Raw genomic sequence first — 8001 nt, forward strand, 5'->3', positions numbered from 1 at the left:
TATATATATATATATATATGTATGTATACATTGATGTATGTGTGCATGTGTGTGTGTCTAGAGGAAATTTGGCAAAATTAAAATAAAAAACATCAGATCTCATATTTCTTATATTTTATATATTTTTGCATTTTTTTTTTCATTAATGTTTTTGTAGTGTTTTTGTCCGGATTTTAATGTCTTTCCGGTGTTTGTGATATATTATATCTTAAGTAGCTAAGAAGCCTCTAGTTTTATTTTCATCTTCTTCAAGCAGGAAATGAGATTACAGCAAGATAGTGTAGAATTGTAAGTTTGATTATATTATCTGTTATATTCTGCTTCTTCTGACTATGGTCAAATAACACACGAACACATTGCCAGATGATCGCACGAATCAACTATTCAGGACAGAGTGTATCGTAAACGGAAGAGGTAAGATCAAATTAAGAACTCTTTATATCATGTGTAACACTCATTTTACTGTTCACAACTAAGTGGCTTACAAATAATTGGTGTGTACATAAGCCAACAAATATTGGCTGTATTTCAGTTTGTGAAACACATACTGAAAAGTGAATCATAGTTTAACATGCTGAAAGGCCTGGACTAGATAACATTCTTGCAGATATATAATTTTGCAGATTATATGTTCTTTTCTACTCTAGGTACATGGCTCGAAATTTTGGTCGATTAGATCGGCCGCAGTACGCAACTGGTACTTAATTTATCTATCCCCGAAAGGATGAAAGGCAAAGTCGACCTCGGCGGAATTTGAACTCAGAACGTAAAGACATGAAATACCGCTAAGCATTTCGCCTGGCGTGCTTACGTTTCTGCCAGCTCAACGCCTTGAATAACCTTTCCTACTCTAGGCACAAGGCCCGAAATTTTGGGGGAGGGAGCTAGTCGATTTGATCGACCCCAGTACGCAACTGGTACTTGATTTATCGACCCCGAAAAGATGAAAGGTAAAGTGGACATCGGCAGATTTTGAACTCAGAACGTGGTGACAGATAAAATACCGCTAAGCATTTCACCCGGCGTGCTAACGATTCTGCCAGGTCGCCGCCTTCAGATTATATATTCTACAATATTAATTGTATGATATTCAATAATATAGATTGTAGAATTCTCTTTATCATAATCTTGTATTAGCCGTTTATTACAACCTAAAGGACAATCTTCTAGATTTGGAGTTCACAAAATAGTAAGCCTACTCAATAACTTCTGTAAGCTGGACAGATTTCAAAAGACATGTCTCTCTCAGACTTTAAAATGTCTGACACAATATTTGTATCACTGCCAAAATATTCCTAAGCAACAAAATGTGAACTACACAGAACAATCATTCGTTGAAACCAAATGTCAAAAGTCTTAGAGCAATTCGTGGCACTCAGACACTAAAAAATAACCTTTGTGCTTCAAATCTATATTAAAAGCATATTGTAGACATTCTGCGAAACATCAATGAAAGTAGAATGAAAGCTCAAAACTTGTATTTTAGTTTCATTGGTTTTGATATTACAAGTGTATCTGATATAGAAAACCGTGCAAAGACCATTAAAAATGTTAGTTTATATCAATCTTGACAGAAAGAACTTACGAATCAACGGAAACATTTATTGGCAACAATCAACAATAATCAAAATTGGAAATTAAAGAATATATGAGAAGGCAAATAGTGAGTTACAGCAGAAGTGTTTTATCACAAAACCTGTTTTATTATACAAATAAATGCACAATCTATAATGCGTGTACCAGTTAGTGATAGGAGAGAAATTTATCAATAGTATTTGTTATGCAGATGACGTAGTCCTCACAGCAACATTGCAGAAAGGACTACAGCTATTACTGCAAATGGTGAGAATAAAAAGATGGATTTGACGAGGACAGTCTCAAGAAAGTACCATCAATTTGCAACTTAAGTTTTAATGGAGCAATCATGAAATAAGTCGTTAGTTCTGAATATATGAAAACCTTCATTGTATCAGGTGGGAAAACATTGAAGAAAGTAAGTGGCGTTAAATATATATCGTCGGTTTTCAAAAGGAATTCCGGGAAAAAGAATTCCTGGAGATACACATAGAACCCATCGTTGCATATGGAGTTGGGTGGCTAGAAACATCAACAAACTCGGCAAAATCATATAAATGCTGCAAAGATATATTTCGTTAGAGGAATTCAGAATATGCCTTAAACTGATAGAGGAACAAAAGTTGACGTGCTTAGTCGAGCAGAAATCATCAGAAAATCCCTCAACAAAATAAGAAGGCCTTAGGTTAAGTTCATTGAAAGAACAAAGCTTTAGCGACAACCAGGACAACTGAAAGGAAGAAACCAAGAAAAGCAGAGAAAGAATATATACGATCGCCTTACCAGTGAGCTACAGAAAGACCGGCCTGGTGATATGCTATATTGTGTGAAGAACTTTTAAAAGATGCTTACCCCATTTCAGCAGAATATTTCTAAATTAATTAGCGAAACATGTCGAAGCAGCTCCAAAAATAAGTAAATGAATTAAGACTCAAAATGTAAAGTTAGATCTAAACATTGAAACCAGATATATGCACATATAATTTATGTGTATATACTTAGTAGAAGTCACTCTCTAAAATGTTCCGTTAGTTTATATAGGAAAATTATTTTTTTTTAAAATTGACTACAGAAATAGAAGACAGAAAAATCAGGCACTGAACAGAATACCAGAGACAAGATTATAAGTATGATTAAATCAGTCGTTCCAGCCATAAACTACATGTTCGTTATAACTAATTGGAAGTGAAGTGAAGAGTCTAGATAGTAAAACATGAAAACCACTCACCAAATTATGAAGTCACTATCTTAAAGCTTTGACCAGGATCTAACTACCATGTGCAAAGCGTGGAGAAGGATTGATAAAGCATGAAAGCTATTAAAAAATTAAGGCAGATGTTTTAGAAGTTTGATTAAAAGCAAATAAATGTTGAATAAATTGGAGTGAATTGGAATCCAAGCATGATTAAGGAAAATTATGAAGCTATCACTGGAAAACATAGACAGAGAAAGAACCTGTAGCACAATGTATTTCTAGAAAATATAAGATAGTTATCGAAACATAAAGTATTCGTCAATATAGATAACCAAAATATTGTGTTGAAAGCCTAAACACTCTCAATAATTAACGTTCCTTCAAAATGATTATAAACGATGCTGACAAGCATCTAACATGAATCCCCAATTCTTGTTCATATAAAAAGCATACAGAAAGTAACACTATTCTGATCCAAGAATAGTTTATTTTCAATATTGTTGCTAAAGACCCAGAATATAAGGGAGCAGGAAAAACACTTTTGAACGTTTTGCAATATAAAAGGAAACGATAAATTTCAATTTAGATAGCCTGGAAATTTTGAGAAACATGCTAGATAAAAAGTGAATGGTAGCGCCGTTGAAATGTTGAATAAAATACTTCGAGGCTTTTGTTCCGACCCTGCACTGTGTTCAAATCTCGCGGAAGTCAATTTTGTCCCTCATGCTTGTCGATAAAAAAGAACGCAAAATTGAGACGCTACATTGTCAGAACTGCTACACTATCGGATAAGGTGTCGTACGGTATCTGTTCTGTTCTTTGCGTTCTGACAAAGACAGTACCATGTTGTATTGACCTACGTTGACGATATATCCCTTGGATAAACATCGATATCGGGGGAGAGCGGAGAATTGCATGCATGGGTAACTGATAGTCTTTGCCAAAATGTTTTTCCAAGGCATGTGCATACATTTGGAAGTGCATTGTAAAACTTGACTGTTGGAAGGCTCTGCATAAAATATATTGTTAAACATTCTAAGTTAAAAACAGATTAAATCAAGAAAACATCATCTTTGTGATTAGAATCCTGCAGGACTATCCATTAGAAAATGTGTAATTTCTAGTAATCAAACTGGATAATAAACGATAGATATATTCTTCAAATCTGACAGCTAACGATTTCAAAGCCACGTTACTCAAATCCATGCCTGTCCAAACAGTTGATGAGATTAACAAAAACTGTCCTTGTGTTGTAATCAAAGCTAGAAAGGAAATTTTGTTTGGAGACATCCAAAGATAAAGGGAAATTACCAAACTATCACTGACAAGTACAAACAGGAAAATAATTTGTATTACTGCTAACACGCGATAACATATTACTAGAAAGATAAATAGGAAAACTATCCATATACAAAGTAGCTGTCAATAGAAATAACCAGAACATTGAGTGATAAAAATACGAACAATCTTCGTAATAGCAGTGACTTGAGAATGATTAAAAATGATGCAGACAAACATAACCAGGATTCCAATTTTTTTATACATATATAAAACATACTGAAAATAATATTACTATACACTGCACTAAAGTATTTTAAATGCAACGAAAAATATAAAATGAGAATAAAACAAAACACTGTACTTGAGATGGCACACAGAGCTACTTTTTTTTAGTCCTTAGTTACGTACATTGTGTAAATGCACGCAATGAAATGACGACTACAACTACTACTAATAGTAATAACAATAATAATAATAATAATAATAATAATAATAATAATAATAATAATAATAACAACAACAGTAATCCAGAATTAGTGTTTGTTGTTATTTTTTGTATGTCTTAAATTTCATTTTTGAAGTTAGATATTGTTACGTGAGACTTGCTGGTACCTGCGGCATTAGGAACGATAGAAAAATACACAGGAAACCAAAAATTAAAATATGACACAATGGAACTTTTAAAAAATACATTAGAGTATTATTATAATATGGCTAACAGCACATCACTTTGTTTAATTCCCCAACTGGTTCTTCTTTGTGTAGTTGAGACATCGATTTCATTAGAGTCTCAAAAAAACTGAAGAGCTGTGATGCATACGACTTGCGATAGTTGAAATAATTTGCTAATGTAAGAACTGCGCTGTGTCAAATATTCTATAGACTATCAATAAAATGCTTCGGGCTTTTTACATATGTGAGTATACATATATATATGTTCGTGCATGCTGTGTGTCTTTGTGTATATGGGTTTGTGTGTATGTATGTGTATGTGAATATTTATTTATATGTGTGTGCGCGCATGCCTGTACGTGTGTATGAGTTTCGTATATGGGTGTTTTGCTTATGCAGTGACACGAAGAAAGAATCTTCCTGGGGGAAAGTACTAGATTAGACTTTACTTAATACACATATACATGCATATATATACACTATACACGCACACATATAAATAGGGGAAGAGTGACAGAGAGAGAGAGAAAAAATATAAGGATTTCAAAATGAAATATATATATATATATATATATATATATATATATATATATATATATATATATATAGACAGATAGATAGATAGATAGATAGATAGATAGATAGATAGATAGATAGATATACACACATACATGTATATATATGTAGAGAGAGGCATATAAAAATTTTAAACTGCAGTATAGATAGAGAGATAGATAGACAGACGGACAGACAGACAAACAGAGAGAGAGAGAGAAAGACAGACAGACAGATACATACCTACATACATACATATATACATAATAAAAATGTATATATATATACACACATATATCAAATATATACACATATATATATACATGATATATACGAATATATACATACATGTATATATATGCACGCAGAATATGTATATATATATATGTATATATATGTATGTATATATATATATATATATATATATATATATATATATACATATGCACATATATTTATACATATTATATATGTATATATACACATATATATACGACACATATATATAATATATATGCTTGCATATGTTTCTTTCTCTCAGTTTTCAAACATTTGCACACATACCTATATACGAACATGCACATTAGCATACCGCCACACACGTATTCATACACTCGTTCAATGATTTGTGCTCACCATCAAAAACCAAAAACGAATTTAAAAAACAAATAAATGAAAAGTGCTTTTATTGATTAAATACCTAATAGTAAGTAAGGATATCAAGGGAGAATTTTCTCTTTAAATTATCCACTATTTTGAAGGAGAATGAAAAATATTTCTTTAAGAGAACACACCATAATAATTTAACACCGAGCGTCGAATCTTCCAAAATTCTATATAATATTAAATATATATATATAGTCTATTGTACCAGTCTGATATTTAGAAGTCCTCAATTGTTCAACTGCCTACTTGAAGAAATAAGAAATATAAAAGGGACCTCCACTGAAACATTAAAAAAGACATTAGAGAAACTTTTATCGATGATACCTGGCCATCCCACCACTCAAGTACGGACTCGGGGAAGATCCGGTGCGACAAACACAATTATGGAGCAGTTTCCAGCCATAAATCGACAACATAACTGAAAGAAAATAATTTAAGTAGGTACTCCAGCATGGACGCAGTCCTACGACTGAAACCAGGTAAAAACAGGTAAAAAGAAAAAGAAGAAAAGAAAAAATGGGAGACGGTCGGCGGAAGTCACTGCGCCGCCAACCGAACCCGGGTCCCTCCGGTGGGAAGTGTGCCACCGGAGAGGAAGACTCTGTCAGCGCGAATTGTGCAGCTGACAGAGTGGTGTGACGCCCCTTCCAGTGAGGATAATGATTTTTATATTATCCTGTACCATGAGGGAGGGATTGTGAATGAGTTCTTGGACCGCGAGTGCGGCCAAGATAGGAACTACTCGGAGTGTGCGAGTAGTTCCACATGGCCTCCGCATAGAAGAATGTAACCAGAAGGATTTCTTCTACCTCTCTGCAAATTCAAGCCTAACAATGGTCACTTGTTTGTCAGGGGCAGCATATCTGCTTCCGGAGGGGTGGAGTGATGAAAATTTGAAGAATTTTTAAAATATTGAAATTGTGTAAAATTTGTAATATTAATAGTGTAAGAGGTTTACAACCTCATAAGTGTTCTTTAAAGGAAAAAAAAAAGAACAATGTTTTCGAGGGGTTATCAGTCGGCGGGCGCTGGTGCCTCTCTCATTATTTGTTTCATCCTTATCATCCTCATCTCATTAATGTCCATTTCCAGCTCGCAGCTACTTTATGTTTGTCTGTCTTTGTTTGTCCCCTCTATGTAACGCCGCTAATGGCGAATTTATTGAAATAAAGTAGCTTGCTTCCCAATCACATGCTCCGGGTTCAGTTCCACTGCGTGGCATCTTGGGTAAGTGTCTTCTACTATAGCCTCGGACTAACCAAAGCCTTGTGAGTGGATTTAGTAGATGGAAACTTGAAGGAGACCGTCGCTTGACAACCGATCTTGATATGTTAACATCCCCGTAACTTAGCGGTTCGGCAAAAGATGGTCGATAGAATAAGTACTAGGCTTACAAAGAATAAGTCCCGGGATCGATTTGTTCGAGCAAAAGCGGTGTTCCAGCATGGCCGCAGTCAAAATGACTGAACCGAGTAAAAGTTACATACATACATGTATGTATGTTTGTATGTATGTATGTATGTATGTATGTATGTATGCATGTATGAATACATTAAGTATAAATGCGACGCCGAAAATAAACTGAAAATTCCAACATAAAGTCTTTCTTGAATAGAGAAGTAGGCACTTAATATTGTTTCTGGTGCTTAAACTTTTCTTTCGCTCTTTCACTGATTTCAGTCATTGACGTACGAGTTTGCCAGGACATAGGCAGAAATATATTTTTATTGTTTTCTGGTTTCATTTATTGGACGGATGACATTTTGAGGAACGGCATTCAAGGGCGTTAGTTCGGTAATTATTTTATCGAACTCTCTGCACTGAGTCGCTAAGATACAGGACATTAAGAGAAACAATACACCGTCAGTAAATATGTATACATTTATGGACATATAGATTTGTATTTATATATACTTGCATATATATATGTGTGTGTGTGTGTGTGTGTGTGTGTGTGTGTGTGTGTGTGTGTGTGTGTATGTATATATAGAGAGAGAGAGAGAAAGAGAGATAAACACACACACACACACACACACACACATATATATATATATATA

Source organism: Octopus bimaculoides, chromosome 17, assembly GCF_001194135.2.
Source record: "Octopus bimaculoides isolate UCB-OBI-ISO-001 chromosome 17, ASM119413v2, whole genome shotgun sequence".
Classification (NCBI taxonomy): domain Eukaryota; kingdom Metazoa; phylum Mollusca; class Cephalopoda; order Octopoda; family Octopodidae; genus Octopus; species Octopus bimaculoides.